This window comes from Hakea prostrata, chromosome 7 (assembly GCF_041222555.1).
Source record: "Hakea prostrata isolate BN-2017 chromosome 7, UWA_Hpros_2, whole genome shotgun sequence".
In the NCBI taxonomy this organism is placed as follows: Eukaryota; Viridiplantae; Streptophyta; class Magnoliopsida; order Proteales; family Proteaceae; genus Hakea; species Hakea prostrata.
Window position 1 is genome coordinate 52,136,365 of NC_142606.1, and position 16,852 is coordinate 52,153,216.

Sequence of the window (16,852 nt, forward strand, 5' to 3'; positions counted from 1 at the left end):
ACACATGATAGAAGAATCTAAATTTTTTTTTTTTTTGGGGGTTGGGGTGTTTGGATCAAGGCATATCAAGCTAATGCCATCACTAGATTTACTTGGAGTCTTCTTCCTCTCTCTATCGTAGTTTTTTGTGTGAAGAGTTGAGGAAAAATAAAAATAAGTTTCAATATTGATTTTTAATTTAGTCCAAACCGTTAGCCCAAACCGCTAACCAACCCGAACCCAAACCGCACCAAACCGAAACCGCTCCAAACCGCCGCACCGTTGACACCCCTATTCCCTACAAACCATGATCTCAGTCTTTCTTTTTTTATTTTTTTCCTTCTCAATGAGGTTTCCTTATTAACCGCTATTTGAAGTTTTTTTTTCCTTTAATAATTATTTACTCTTTGCCGCTTCTTTGAGATGGAAATCCTAAACCACTCAAAGCCACTTGGAGTTCCACCTTTGTAGAGAAGATCAATCACCTACTCAGGCACCTTTGAAGAAATGATCGGTTAGCTACGCTGGTTTGATTCGGATCATTCTAAGAGCAACAACAACACCATTGTTGTTCTCTTTCTTGTGGTTATGTTAGGTAGTTCTAAATAGCTACACTGAATTTTATTTTATTATTATTATTTTTTATTTTTTATTTTTAACTAGGATAGTGAATGTGAAAATGCTTTTCTGAATGTCCAATTAATATACATTTTAACTTTTCTTTAATTGGGATATATACTATTTTCCCTAAAAAATTAGTACTTATCATCTTGCTTTTGCCTCTATTTTAATGCAAATCGAGAAATCCCATCAGATTTATACACAAAAAAAAAAAAAAAACCACCATAAGATATTTTTTAAGACTTCACTCTATTGACTTATGTGTCATAATGATCACAAATCAGCCATTCTTTTCCAGTAGTCAATCATGCATAAATTTTGGGTATTAGGGTTTGTTAAGAAGTTTAAGAGGCCATAGAGTGACAACAAGATTTTTGTCAAGGTATTTGCTTTCTCTTCCTTCACTACATCTTTGTGTTGCTGGATGAGTTCGATAATTGCATACGATGTTTAGTGTATCTGCTACTCTTCGCATCATTAAGCACTAGCTTATTGTTAGATTTCCACTTCTGCTTTTGTATTTTGGAATTTAGGAACCCTAATTCTGTTACTCGGATCTTAGACTTGTTCCATTGTTAGTCTCCACTTCTCTTTTTGCATTTTGGATTTCAGGAATCCTAATTCTGTTATTTGATCTTAGATCGATTAAAATGTTTGTTTCATGTTTGTTTCCTCGATCCAAGTTAAATTTGATTCGTCTATCATCTTACATAATATCAATCAACTCACAAGACAACTCAACCAATAATATTTTCTAGAGCAGCAAGAAGAACCATGTGTTTCCTAACTAATATATATGTATACAATATATTAAATAACCTGAGGGACATTTTGGTCATTCCAGTTTAAAATTTAAATATATTTGACGGTGACTATAGTATTAGTCTAGTTAGGACCCGCGAAGCATATCGTCAACACGAGGAACCATGCCCACGACACGTAAAAAAAAGTCCAAAAATCTGACGTTGATGAGGGATATCGATGTCATTTGTCTTTATTTTCAAAAGCCCTAAAACCCTCTGCTCTCGTCTCCGCTCTAATATCTCTCTGGTCCCTCTCGTCTCTCAAGCGACTCGGACTTTTACGCAAATAGACTGTGAACCATCCACAGACTGCATGTTTTTTTTTTTTTTGCCAAACGGGTTGCTTTTAACGCAGGGGAACACCAATCCGTACTTTATCTTCTCTCTTCCTTCTGAAGAGGCCGAGAGGAGCGAGGCAGAAGTGAAGGATGTCGAAGAAGAAAGCTTTCATCGGCTCCACCATGACGCTGAAAGACTTTCATGGGGTTTCCATTCCCTCTGATCTTCCGCTACCTTTTGCTCCCGGAGTGTATGTTCTTCAATGGATTACTTTCATTGTTTATCTCCTTTAAAAGCATCGATCAAAAGTTTAGAGAAAAACAAATACATGTATTTCTTTTTTTTCTCCGATTTTCTGTTACAAAAGTTTGTTCGAAGAGCATATTTGTTCCTCTTCCAGTGAATTCCTTTCAGTTGGACTAGTATCGACTTTGGGCATTCAAATTTCATTGGTTTTCTTAAATTAAATTCATTTTGTTCTAGTTCATCAGTACACGATAGATCTCTTATTGCTATTCTACTTCAAAATTTATATTATTTTTTCCAGCATTGTATGACCTACCGATAGTCCTGGTTACGAACGTCCGATCCCGAACTCATGGGGAAATCATATTACTACTGTGTATTTACATTTTTAATTATTTTATAAAAAAAGGGGAAAACGTGCCCATTTTGTTCCATGATTTTGTATATACCATACAAGATTCTATGTCAACTTTGCCAGAGAAACGTGCCCATCAGTGCCCAACCATACAAGATTTCAATTTAGATTTCTATACTCAATTTGCCCAATTTGCCCAATTCGGCACAGAATGCAACACGAAAGCATAAAAAGTGTATTCTGTGCCAAATTGGGAAAATTGGCACAAAATAATTGCCATATAATCAAAGGAGCATAACAAACCTTCACCCTAGGACCCTGTTGAGTATTCTTGCAAAGTGATGTGCTTTTAGATGCTTGCATTTACATGAATATGGACTGTTTTGGACAATGCATGTCACAGAGGATCCAACTTCATTAAGGCTTTGTGCTTTAAGATGAAGTGCATATTGGATAAACTATTGTGTGAGCCCAGAAGCAATCAACCCAACATTAACATGACTAACTGTGACATGGAAAAAATACAATATTGCTGCAGATTCTTAGAGGCATTTATATATCTATTTTTTTTATCCATGATCTTGATCAATAAAACATTTATTAAAGTAATTGAATAAAGTTTTCCAAGGATTTTCAGATTATCCCTTTGATACCTTGGGGTTTGGTTAATATGAGATCGCATGGTATCCTTGTATATCATGAAAATCCATTTTATGATAAAACAGACTATCTTATGAATTGTTTTTTAACTTTTATTTTATATACATATCTCTAGCATATACAACCTCCAAATGGTTTTTCAAGTGTTTCAAGTTGAATCCACTGGGGTAACCAAACAGTTTTTCAAACAGATTCACTTGTCAGAATCAAGGTAACCAAATGGTTTTTAGGCAAATTCACTTGTTAGAATCAAAAGAACTAATCAGTTTTTTTTTTTTTAATTACAAATATAATCCTATATAACCTAATTCCACAGAATCATGATTCTCTAGAAACATGATTGTGAAACCGATTCTAGAGAATTGCTGAAACAAATACAGTCTAACTGTTTCCTTCTCAAAAAAACATATTTTACCCCATGAAATTTCCCTTTCTTTGCCGATAACTTATTGTAGGTATTTATGTGGTAGACGATTGTGCACTTGGATTTTAATTATCTCTATTGAGATTTTTTTTATTGATTTTGATATTGTGTGCCTGCTGTTGCTTGTTTGATTGCAGATAACAAACGGTTGAACCATGGTGGACGGATTGACATGCCATACTTGTGGGAATGTGGAGTTTGACAACTCTGATGGCTACTATTACTGCCGAAGGTGTGGCTCACAAGCTGATGATATTATGGAGACAGGGGTTGCTGATGAGGATTTTATGGATGTGGGCAATGCTCATGGTGCCTTATACATGTCTAGTAATCGCCGTCCTTCACAACGCCAACATCGGCCACACCCAGTTGTCAAAACCGAACATTTCTCTGATAATCTCTCTCAGTCCCAGTCCCAACTTCGGAAATCCCTCAGCCAAACTGACAATCAATACTCTAATAAGCCCATCAAGAGGGAAGAACCTGATTTTGAGGAACCAAAGCCTTCAGTGCCGCATGATTTTGCATATACCCCGAGTGATGTGGCCCTAAGCCCTGAGAATTACTCCTCAGAGATCAGAATCCGTTATGTAATGGGCATTCAACTCATGATTCAGTACCAGTGTCAGGCTCTTGTTGATCAATTCAGTGTCAGTCCCTTAATTTGTGGCTTGGCTGGGGTGATTTGGATGCGTCTAGTTGCTGCATCACGGGTGTTTGATGATGGGTGGGCTGACAGGGTCATTGAGGATTCTGAGGTCTCTCTAAAAGAAGGCAAGTAGACCTTCTCTCTCTGTTATTGTGTCTTTCTTTAGCTTTACATATTTCTCCATTTGCTGCCTTATGCATTCCAATTTGCAACACTGTCTCGGTTGTGAGGCCCATGAGTAAGGAAAAATGAATAGGTGGGTTTGAACTGTATAATTGATTGGTATTTTAATTTGAACTATCCATAACTACCAAATGAACTTTTCAAAATTTTATGTTGTTGCAAGAACGTATCCAGTAGAGAATCTGAATATATTTGCTACTTAATGGTATTATCTTTTGTATTTGTGGTTTAGAAGGGAAAAATAAATTGTAGTCATCACGATGGATTGGCTCTTAAGTGGCTTTGGAAAATAATACACATTTGGTAAATACTCAAAGTTGAAGAGAATGGGTGTTTCTTGATATCGAGATCCTCATTCATCTTATTGGGAAGATTTCATCTTGAACTTGCTACTAGTAGTTTGTCACAAACCAGTGAAGGTTATCAATCATTAATGATATAAGTGCATTTTAGTAAGATTTGCTGGAAATTAGAAGAAGAGTCACGAAGATCAATAGATTTAGGAACTAAGGTTTTAATCTTGAAAGAATCAGATCAAGACATTATCAAGAATTTAACCATTGGTCAAAAAACGAATAAAAGTCTGAGATCACTTAGAGAATCAAATCTATGATAGAAGTTAATTAAGTGCCCTCTTTTTTCTGTCATTTATGAACTTCATATGGTGTATTCTTCTTGGCTGCAGATGAGTTAAAAGTCTCCAAGCCTCGTGCCAAGTATAATGCAGAACCCCATAACATACATGGGAAGAGAGCTGTGGTCCTTTGGCTTAGATCTTTGAAAAGGACAATCCCGATATCTTACTCTCTCGCAGTTTCTTTTCTTGCTTGTCATCTTGCAAGGGAGGCTATCTTACCAACAGATATATATAAGTGGTCTCTTGAAGGGAAGCTTCCGTATCTGTCTGCTTTTGTGGACATCGAGAAGTGCATTGGGTGCCCTTCACCAGCTTGCCCATTTAGTTCAAGCTTTATGTTCAGGCCTTTAAAAGCTCTTGGGATCCGCAGATTAGAATCATTGGCTGCCTCTGTTGCTCAGGCTATTAGTCTGCAAGTTCCTCCTGTGAACTTCCATGCAATAGCTGATCGGTACCTGAAAGAGCTATCCCTTCCAATTGAAAAGATTTTTCCACATGCATCTCGTATTTATGAGTGGTTGCTGCCTCCTGAATTGTGGCTGTCAGCAAATCAGTTCAGACTTCCAACTCGTGTATGTGTAATGGCAATATTAATTGTGGCAATTAGGCTTCTGTATAATATTCAAGGCTTTGGGGTGTGGGAAAAAAGTTTATCAGGTTCAAGCATCTCTTCTTCTTCCGACGGTCAGGTTAGCACTCTGATTTTGCATGATCCAAATGATGAATAGTGACATAATAGAGCATGTTTGCCACTCGTATGCTTATAAAGATGTATTAAGCAGGTAAGAAGCTCCTCAGCAGTTCAAAATTCTGAGTTGGAAACAGAAGCACTTCTCCATGGCCTTGAGGCAACATATGACAATATGTCTGACTCTTATGGTAATTACTTGCAGCACAATTTTCACAATTGGACTCTTATGTCTGACTCTTATGAACTAGAGTATTGTCGAAGGATATTGCTGCTCTCAAGGGAATTCTTTTTTATTTTTGTAATATTCTACCGGATATGCTTGGTAATATTACCTTCGTTTTTTTTGACAGAGTACTCAAAAAACTTAAAGACGTATCTCCAATATAGCAAGGATGTTGTCTTTGCTGGGCTAGCACCATCCTTTGAGGATAATGAGGAAGAGAGGATAATAGAGCAGTTATGGGATTTTTATGAGAATGAAGAGGTGATGTATGACTGATATTGATATTGATTTTCTTTTTGAGTGTTTATTTCTTTCTAACTTAAGGACTTTCTTCTTGTGGACTTCTGTTTCATTTTCAATATTCTCCCTTCTATAAGATTGCCTACAAAAGTTTATTATTTTATTTGACTAACTTTATTGAGCCATCACTTTGGAGATCCAATTAAATTTATTTACTTTTCTTGGGCGAGTGACAACACAAAAGGAGAGAGTAAGAAAGGAAGGCAAGGGAGTGGTGATTCTTTTACCTATCAGCAGATGAGGGAGAAACATAGAATTCCCTTCATTATTGTCACACTGAAATCTGTGAAAAATAAATGATTGTTATTTTTATAATACAAAGGAATTTGGGTTAATGATAGACCCTTTTTCTTGTTGATGAATAATTAAGGAAACAAATTAGAGAAGATTTGGGATCTAAGTAGTGAACTAAAGAAGATGGCAGTATCTATGTTTAACTGGAAAATAAAAATAAAAAAAGAAAAGAAAAAAAAGAAAAGAAGGGTGGCTTTCTTTTTTATTTTTGGGTTGGGGGAGGTGGGTTGGCAGTGGTGGAGGTGGAGCAATCAAATAAGTGACTCAGATTGAGATGGGAGAGATGCGATTTCCGCATCTTGGATTTTGTCTTTTGAAGAGGTGTTTGGCATTGGTCCGATTACAACAACAACAACAATGAGCTTGATCTCAACTAAATGGGGTTGGCTATATAGTATTTTGCCTTCTAATCAGTTCTGTTGAGGCCATGCTAGATACAAGGCCTAAGCTATGCATATCCTTTCTCACCACTTCTCTTAAGGTTATCTTAGGTCTATCCCTAGCTCTTTTAGTTCCTTCAATCTGGATTATCACTTATTTGATAGGGGTATTTATAGGTCTCTGTTGAACATGGTCGTGCCACCTTAAACGACTTTCCTGAAGCTTATCACTTTTGGGAGCAATTCCTAGACTAACTCTAATATGATCATTCTTTATCTTATCCTTTTTAGTTTTGCCACTTATCCATCTTAGCATCCTCATTTCTGCTACACTGGGTTTATTTATATGATTTTTTTTAACAACCCAACACTCTGCTTCATACATCATAGCTGGTCGAACACATCCTCTATATCATCTCTTTTGTTTATGATTGAACCTAGGTTCCCAAAAGAATCATTCTGTTCCCAAAAGAATCACTCTGAGGAATCCCCTTATTTTCAAGTTTCACCACCTCATCGTCTGCCCGATCATGACTAAAGTTATAAACTAGATATTCTGTCTTCATTCTACTTAATTTAAAGCCTCTCCATGATTTAACAAAAACCATACACCAAGGGACCTCATCTTAATTTAAATATGCCCTCCATGATTCAACTAAAAACATACACCAAGGGACCTCGTCTTGAATGTCTTAGGTTAATTCATCCATTACAAGTGCAAATAAAATGGGTTTAAAGTTGATCATCGACGTAGTCCAACTGTAATTGGGAATTCATTACTTTGTCCGCCCACTATTCTTACACTTGTCGCTGAACCATCATACATACCCTTAACTATGTCTGCATATTTACTTGCAAAACTTCTTTTCTCTAGTACTTGCCAGTTGCCAAATTAACACTCTAGGAACTCCATCATAAGCTTTTTCTATGTCAATAAATACCATATGAAGGTCTTTCCTACACTCTTTATACCTTTCCATAAGTCTCCTAATTAGGAAAATAGCCTCTGTTGTACACCTTCTTGGCATAAATTAAACTGGTTTTCTGTAATTGTGGTTAAGTGTCTTAATTGGGTTTCAATTACTCTCTTCCATAATTTCATAGTATGATTCATCAGTTTAATGCCCCTATAGTTATTACAGCTTTGAATATCTCCTTTATTTTTGTGAATTGGAACCACAATGCTTCTTCTCCATTTATCTGGCATTTTCCTTGTGTTGATAATCTTATCAAACAACTTAGTCAGTCAAACTAGCCCTTGGGTTCCTAAGCTCTTCCACACTTCTATTGATCTGATTGAAACCCCCCTAAATTTTTTTTTCTTTCTAATAGTTGCTATCAGATTGGACTCAATCAGAATTGACAGATCTATTTGAAGTTGTAGTGTTGTTTCATGCTTCTCAGTTGATGGATTTAGTGATTTATCACTTTTATCTCTTCTTGTTATGGATATCTGGTTTCATGTTTATTACTGGTTTTGATGAAATTCCACAATACCTTGTATACATCAATCGATGTACTTGCGCCAGCTGCTCAGAACTTAGACAAAATAACTTGACTACTACAAAAAAATCTATGATAATCATCAATCAATGCTTTTACACCTGCTGCTCAAAACTTCCTTATAAATTCCAGGATTCTGAAATATTAGCTGGATCTGCTGTTGGATATAGAAGCGGTTTGAACCAGAAAAGGTTGAAATGTGATGAAGGCTTTGTTAATGGCTTGTCTCCTAAAAGCAAGAATCCCAGAGACAGAGGGTGCGATGACTGTACATTGATGGGACACAGTAAACTTGGAGATGATGAAGAATTGCGAAGTCTAGATGCTGATGATTGCTCTCTAAGTTCACAAGTGCAAAATTTAGTTTCTGGCGGTAGTACTTGTGCAGGAATGACTGAGGATAGAGCCCTTAGACAGATGAAAGCAAACATGGAGGATAACAGGTTCTTATACATCCCCCCAAGGGTCAATCTCAAAAGATTTGATTATCTCCATTATGTGAGGAAGAACGATGCAGGTATCAGGACATATGTTGCACATGCTGATTACTACATTTTGCTTCGTGCTTGTGCAAGGGTTGCCCAAGTTGATACTCGCTATATGCATGTTGGGGTTTTGATTCTTGAGAAGTCACTAGTACAGGTTGAAAACCGAATTGATCAATGTTTGAATTTAAGACCTCCATCAGTTGGTTCACTGGAATCTTAAATCATGTTGTTTTTGGAAAAACCAATGATTAATGAGATGTTCAGACTGTGGACCCACAATTGGGCTATTCGTGCATCAGCTACAGTTTTCCAGTTGCCAGTTCTCAAGTAGTGCTGGTACTCTCTCACAACTTTGTATTTTGCTTCCAGATCCTGCTTGTGGCTTTAGTTTTCTTTGTTAATGACTCGGTGCAAACTGTTGCTGCATCCAACTTTGTTTCTTTATATCCAATCCGACCTAGAAAATTTGCATGTAGTCAGTATATTTTTTTCACAGAGAGCTCAAGCATATGGGAGAATGTTGAAGCCTCAAATTGTGTATTAGACTAACTCTCCACCAATTGTTGGATAAATCTTTTTTCCTCTCCATCTACTTGTGGAAAAAAACTACCAGGGTGACTCGTATCCTCACTCCTTCCCCCCGCCCCTTCTCCCTTTTCCCCCCATTTTTAGTTTCTTGAAATATCATCAGAGTCGGGGGGTTTAATAGCAGGCTACATATGATGGAAAAGCAGTTTTGAAGTATAAAAGTATGGGCAATGGCTTTGTTTTGTTGGATGTTCTTTGTGTTTGGAATCTATTAAAATATTATGGTATGCCTTTTTTTCTCCCCAAAAACCACACATGCACTTTTCTCCACCAGCTTTCTACATATGCATGTTATCATATTCCAGCTTTTATGTATGTTTGTGCAACATTATATTGTGATAATACTTGATAAAGGTTAATCTAGTTAATCCTTCGGTTGATCGGTATCTTGCATCTTGATGCCGCTTTGCTTCCCAGGAAATTCTTAATGTTTTGTGAGACTGATCCGTGTATTACAATCACAGACAACAGTTCCAGTTTGTAAGGCTGCAACAGGGAAAGTTCGAGACTATAGTTTTGTGGGTGGGAATCACAAGGGTGGCATGTGTTCTGCTGTTATTATCTAATGCTGCTTATGCATCAGAACGGTAACGGAAGAGAAGAAGGGGGGGGGGAGGAGGAAATGAGATCCTTTGTTTTTGATACCAAGTTGGTGGCGGGCCTATGGGAAAGGGGAAACTTGCAGTGTAAGGGGGAAGAGATTGCACATCACACCCAAGCGAAAATAAACTCAAAATTCTATTCAATTTGCTCTCTCAATTCTGGTTATAACTCACAAGCACGTATATAGGAGAAACTAACACGTGTAACTGAAAATAAGGTGTTTCTCAAATTTAGCTCTTACTAATTCATGTAGCTATTGCATTCAATTCCTGAATGCAGTATAAAGTATTAGCGCTGATTGCAATAGAGGAATCAGGGTTGACTGAAGAGAGCCATGTCAAGGTCGCTAGTACAGCCCATAGGGCAGAAGAGGTTAACGAACGTTGCAGTGGTCCGTCTGAAAAAGCATGGAATGCGCTTTGAGATCGCCTGCTTCAAGAATAAGGTCCTCTCATGGCGTTCTGGCGTGTAAGTCATTGTTTCCCTCTTTCCCTCCCTCTTCAGAAAAACCCCTTTGTCCCTTATAATCTTGTCGGGCTTCTCAGTAGGCCTGTTGAGTTTGACCTTGAGCCGATATTCCACTTCTTTAAATTCTGTGTTCTTAACTTTTGCAGAAGTTAGACAAAAAAAATTCTCTCTCCTTTTTTTTCTTTTCTTTCCTTACGTTCTTACCTGAACCATGTTCATCCAACATGTAAATTAATAAATTTCATTACATTGAATGGTTGGTTTGTCTCAAATTCTCGTGTTAGTCATATAGGTGGGTGTCCATTTGATCCTGATTATGATAGGGTTTCACCGAGATGGTGGTGAGTATTTTAATATGTTAATTATGCTTAACAAGGGTTAGCGTGAAAATGGAACATGGCTAGTTTATTGTCTTGAGGCTGGGACCAACTGTGTCTATGTAGAGAGATCACAATGAATGCCCGGGGAGGATGTAGAGTGCCGTTGTTACTTCTACTGGCTAGATAAGGACAGAGGGTGTCCATTTTGCTCTAAAACAGACAAGCCTTGTAGATAAAGTGACAAGCTAGCCAACTAGAAATCTTGCAATCATGTGTGAAAAGGACCAAATAGTGAAGATGGGATGGTTCTTTGGTTGATTGCGCAGTGGCCTATGTAACTACTGATTGCGGTGATATGACTGCTGTTTTTAATGAAGAAAGATTGGGTGAGAGTTTCTAACTTTTGGGCTTGGATCTGCATCACTCCATACCTTTGATCCCCTGTGGGTGCCTCTTCTCTGTTCCTTTCACCTTTTTATTATATTTCTTTTTAGTCTTCCCTGTAAGTTGGCCCAAAATCTCCCTCTGCACCCCCAGCGCCCCCCCCCCCCCACAAAAAAAAAAAAAAAAAAAAAAAAAAGGACTGAAGGCAGGACTGGGACCTGGGGAAGACAACAGAGAACAAAAGAGAATGGAAGCATTCATCTAGGTTTTCTGCTCTCTGCACTCCTGTTGTGCGTACAGTTTCGTGTATATGCAAGTATGCAACTCATTGTCAATGTTATTGATTCAGCATGAAAAATTGTTATTATTATATGTAATAAACTGCATCCTTTATGTAGAGTTAATTTAATGCACTTGGCTCATTGTACTCTGTAAACTCTATTTTATATAAGTTCTTCATTTCATGTTTTGCTTATTTTACAGTGTTTAATCTTGAAAAGGTAACCTTTAAATGCTTCTTTTGCATTTGGTACAGAGAGAAAGATTTGGACGAAGTACTGCAGTCACATACTGTGTATTCCAATGTTTCAAAAGGAGTACTTGCCAAGTCAAAAGATCTAATTGCAGCCTTTGGTGCTGACGATCACTCACACATGTTTGGAGGTGCTAAAAACTATCTTCATCTGTATTATTTTAAGATGTGCTACATTCTTAGGCTACATTTGGTTTCAAGGGAAATCAAAGGGAAAGGAAGAAGGTGAAGTTTTTCTAGACATAAAAATGGAACTTCAGTTATCATTAGCCCATCTAATTGTATAACCTACTGAAAAGGGGCGGGCCTTGGGGCAATGGTCCTTGGACCAATTGTAGTCTGAGGTCAAGGTAGCAAACCAGCTTCTCAGCAAAAAATGTAGGGGTAAGGCTGCGTAGGAGAATTGCCACCTGGACTCTGCTCTTGCGGAAGCCTTTGGCTCCGGGTTTGTCCTTTGTTGTATAATCTATTTGAATTTCAATTTCTTACCATACTTAGTAACATTGCATTTTACATGTAATATTTATTTTCCATTTCAAACCAATGGGAATTGTATGAAAAGTAAGGCAAACTTTAACAGCTAAGGATGGGATGGTTTGGAGTTGGTGATTATAGTCACCAACTCAAAGTGCTAATTTAAGTGGAATCATTTATAATGACTGAGTGCTTGTGTGGACATCAGATTTTGAGGCAAGGAGAGCTTCAAGTTGCGGGGAAGGAGAGGGAATCTCAGTTGTCAAGTCAATTTCGTGATATTGCAACAATTGTAATGCAGAAGACCATCAATCCTGAAACTCAGAGGCCATATACCATTAGCATGGTTGAGCGGCTTATGCATGAAATCCACTTTGCAGTTGATCCTCATAACAGCTCAAAGAAACAGGTATTTATTTTCTTGTACTTTCCCTTCCCAAAAAAATGGAAAACCTTCCAGCCTTTCTTATTTCTAAGGATTTCAGCATTTACGTTCTTGTTAGGAACTTCTTAATCTTTGTTTATTTGGTGCTAATTGTGGCTTGATTTGAAAAGTACGAATTTTTTAGCCTTAAAGAACTTCAGTAGTGCTGCATTATGGTTGAACCAATGATGACCACAGTAATGCATATGGGGACTGAGAGAATTTGGATTTGGTTGGTTTGCATTTTCAAAAAAGTTGTCAAAATTCTGTCCAAAGCTAGCGATAACAAGTAATTGGTGATGGGGATGAATTTATGTGTTAACATTTCCAGAATCTGGGAACCAGAGTCTGCCCTTTTTCAGAAATTTTGCTCTTCAGATACTGGATGAATTTTCTGCGAAGAGCTTTGTGAGAGTCTGAATTGGTCAGGCGAAATTATTTTTCCGAATCATGCACGAACAGTGAGATAATGAGCTGTCTAAACTGATTCATATTTTGGACGAGCTATTCATCCCCAAATGTTTCTGAAATTAGCTATGGATTTGCTAACTGTAATTGCATAAAGTCTCTGTACTGTACCTTTTTTGCACACAAGTTGGTTTTTTCACTCCGAAAGCACTCACTATGATAAGAGGTAAAGATCTATTAGTAGCGGTTACCCCAAAAAAAAAAAAAAAAAAGGAATCTATTAGTAGCATACTTGACGGGTGATTTTCTTGCCTACTACAGATCCCATACTACTCCGCATGAACTGAAAATCCATAATCACAATTGCTACGGCGATACCATTTAGTTGCCCTGTGCCTCTTTGAACAGCCTGCCCTATACTAACTGATAAGCGAAGCTATAATTATAATATAGGAAAGCTATTTCATGCAAGAAAAAAGGAGAAAAAGCTTGTATATTGTATATAAACTGAGATGAAGAAAAGCAAGCTATAACTGAAAGCTAGGTGGTTCTGTTATTTGAGTTGTAGGCTGATAGGATCTCACTCACAGCACGGTAGATTTCACAATAGCTGAAAAGTAGAATGAGAGAAAAGATAGCAAAATACCTCTGGGTCACCTATAGTCCGGCACTCACATGTAGCAGCACTGCTACCAAACTTGATCTCTGGTCTTCCTTGTCTTTCTCCCTCTCACTCCCAGCCCATATTTGAGCTGCATAACTGATCATAACAATATGTGTTGCCAGGCGTTCACATTATTCTCCTTATTTCTATGTGCACAACAGCAGCTTATTCCTTTTTAATTATTATTTATTTATTTGTATTCACTAACCAACAGCCTACCTAACTCCACGAGTTTATACTCGTTTTTAACAGAGGCAGTTTTAGAAAATGGCCAAAACATTGTGGGATGATCCAATTGTAGCCACATACCTTTATGATATTGATATGACTCTACGATTGTTCCTAATAAGTGCTTCAAAGAAAGTAAACTGAAATTTTAAAATTACAGAACCAAGTGGTTTTTTTTTTGCAACTAAATGATACTGATATTGTGTAACTGTTTACGGTAGTGTTCGTTCGTCTTCCTGGTGGGACATGCATATCCTATGGGGTAACAGTCAATTGATTTAGGTTTGTATCTCTACATTGCTTCAAATGCTATTTTTGTTGATGGTAAGATTGATCCTGCAGGCACTAGAAGTAATCCAGGAGCTTCAGAAGCACTTCCCCATTAAAAGGTCCCCAATGAGGTTACGGCTTACAGTACCTGAAAAGCACTTCTCATCTGTCATGGAGAAGCTCAATTCCTGGAATGCTTACATTGTTTCAAAGGATGAATCTGGGAATCAGCTACATGTGGTAAGTGCAGGTTATGTAAACGTTATAAAATCATAGTAAATCTAAAATGAGTTATTATGTTCTTGTACCCTTTTGTTATGGTTCTAGGTGTTATTTGTTTGATGAGAATTGAGAAATAAAAGTAGAATTGAATATTCTAGTGGCTGAAGCTGAAGAAACTACTTCCAAGCAATTACTGGAGTGGGAAATTGGTGCTGAATTTTCTGCTCTATTATTTCATACTTTAAATGCTTACCTATAATTGTAGTTTGTTGCAACTTTGATTCTTGTAATTAACATCTTGGTCTTAATGTTTTGCTGTAAATTTTTGTCACGTAACTTGGATGTGTTCTTATTCCATTTGGACTTAGGGCACTGTACTGACTTCTCCTGAAGATAGGTGAATCCGTCAGCAGTTTGCTCTCCAGTTTCAACATATGGTGTCATTCCATTCCAAACCTCAGACTGCCAATTCTTTCACACACGCAAAACGAGGGTGGCTGGGCTTTGTTTAGTTGTGGGGGAGGATAATTCAATACGCATGCTGATTGTGTATAACTTGGGCAGCTCCTTGCCCTGGCTGCTGTATTTTTCTAAGGATACCTTAAGTCTGATGTTATGTCCTTGTTTGTGTTGTTGTGCTCCTGTTAGATATCTAGCTGTTTTTTTGTTTTCAACAAAATTTTTGTTATTTCATAAAAGATGACAGCCTCTCTAGCCTTCTCTGCAATATTTTCCTTTTTTGCTAGATCATGATTTCTTAATTGTTGAACCCCATTTTTTACAGGTTTGTGAAATGGATCCTGGTAATTTCCGAGATTGTGATGCTTTTTTAAGGAATCTGCAGGGGAAATTGGAAATTCTTGCCGTCTCTGTCCATGCAGAGGGGGTTGGCAATGTTGATCATTATGATGATCATGAAGACATTACACCCAATTATCCAAAGGAGTCAACTGACAATATCCCACAACTGAGCGAGAAAATGCAGAAACAAATAATCTCTGCTAAAAATGAGAATGCTGAAGGGGAAGTCAAACAGAACAAGTGCAGTACATGCAACGCAGTTGTTGGGGATGCAAAGCAGTACCATGACCACTTTAAGAGTGATTGGCACAAGCATAATCTGAGGCGGAAGACCAGACAGCTCCCTCCCCTTACTGCTGAGGAATGCATGGCGGACATGGAAATGGGTGATTTAAAGGCAGATTTGAAGGAGTATTCTTTTTGAATTGGGAAGTTGTAATGGTTGGTTCTTCAGAAAAGGGTGTTGAAGCTATACACAAGGAGAATAGGGCACAAACAGGGACCACTATTGGGACCACAGATGATGACGTTGGAAGCCAGAGCAACGCACCTCCTTTGGCAGACAGAGCACACTGAGAGAGGAGGCGCCCGACGAAGCTGCAGGACTACCTGTGAAAAGAAAGTGACAGTGGCCATTAGGATTGGGTGAAGACTCATGAAAAGGGTGTGAAGAATTGAGTGAAGTCGAATTGTAGGGTTTGTAAGAGGAACTATAAATACTGTAATTGAGAAAAGAAAGACAATGAATATTAATCTCTTTACCTCATTTTCCCTTCTGTTTCTCCAGGAGGCGCCATCCTCGAACTTGGCCTGTTACTAGCAATCTGAAATCCTAACATTTGGTGCTTTCGTTGAGAGGTTACCACCTCCCTAATGGCGGAAAGTACTCGCCTACAACAGTTAGACGAAACGGTGAAATTACTGAAGGAAACCAACGACCATAATGGTCAAATCGACTCCTTGCAGAATCTGGAGCTAGAACAACAAAACATCGTCAAGGAACAGAAGAACTTACAAACGATTGTGCGGGAACAACAGGGCTCCATCTCAGAATTATCTGTTCGATTCACCTGTATGAAAGGGCGTGTAGAACAAATGCATCATCTCCTCACTACGCTGGTGGAATCTCAAACTGTTTTTGGTGTCTACGGTGAACCAGAGGACACCTGCGAGCACTAGTGGTTCTTCGGCCACAATTACGACAGGTTTATTTTCAAACCCTATACAAACTCGCACGTTACGGCTGGATTTTCCACGCTTCGACGGAGAAGACCCTCAAGGGTGGATATTCAAGGCCACCAGTTCTTTGAGTTATTGAGTATCATAACACCATGGAAGAACAGAGACTTCGCATTTCATCATTTCATATGGATGGTCCAGCACTTCAGTGGTACCAATGGATGCATCGATCCTCTCTATTTACACCTGGGAGGAGTTCACTCGTTCCCTAGAAGTGAGATTCGGTCCTACGATATTTGAAGACCCTCGAGCAGCACTTTTAAAGCTCACGCAGACAACCACCGTGGTGGAGTATCAAACACGCTTTGAACGATTAGCCAACCGAGTCAACTCATTACCTACTAAACCTTAGTCACCACAGGAATTGACAAAAAAAAAAAAAAAAAAATTGCTCATTCGAAGAACATTCAGAGCTGTGTAATTATTCTTGACATGCTTCCACTATTACCTCAAGGGTATCCTTCTATTTTGGCATGCCCCTCTTGGCCTTGGTACCAGCTTTTGATTCTCAA

At 38.1% G+C, this 16,852-nt stretch overlaps 2 pseudogenes across 2 annotated transcripts; both read left to right on the forward strand.

The window, feature by feature from the left end:
• The first annotated feature begins 1,666 nt into the window (after positions 1-1,666).
• LOC149011350 (TATA box-binding protein-associated factor RNA polymerase I subunit B-like) lies at positions 1,667-8,937 on the forward strand (annotated as a pseudogene). The gene is made up of 5 exons (XR_016174397.1): positions 1,667-1,932; positions 3,505-4,141; positions 4,885-5,715; positions 5,878-6,011; positions 8,360-8,937. The product of XR_016174397.1 is annotated as a TATA box-binding protein-associated factor RNA polymerase I subunit B-like (transcript).
• A 28-nt stretch (positions 8,938-8,965) lies between these two features.
• LOC149011351 (uncharacterized) lies at positions 8,966-16,339 on the forward strand (annotated as a pseudogene). The gene is made up of 6 exons (XR_016174398.1): positions 8,966-9,051; positions 10,186-10,374; positions 11,614-11,741; positions 12,293-12,493; positions 14,151-14,318; positions 15,085-16,339. The product of XR_016174398.1 is annotated as an uncharacterized LOC149011351 (transcript).
• The last annotated feature ends 513 nt before the right edge of the window (positions 16,340-16,852 follow it).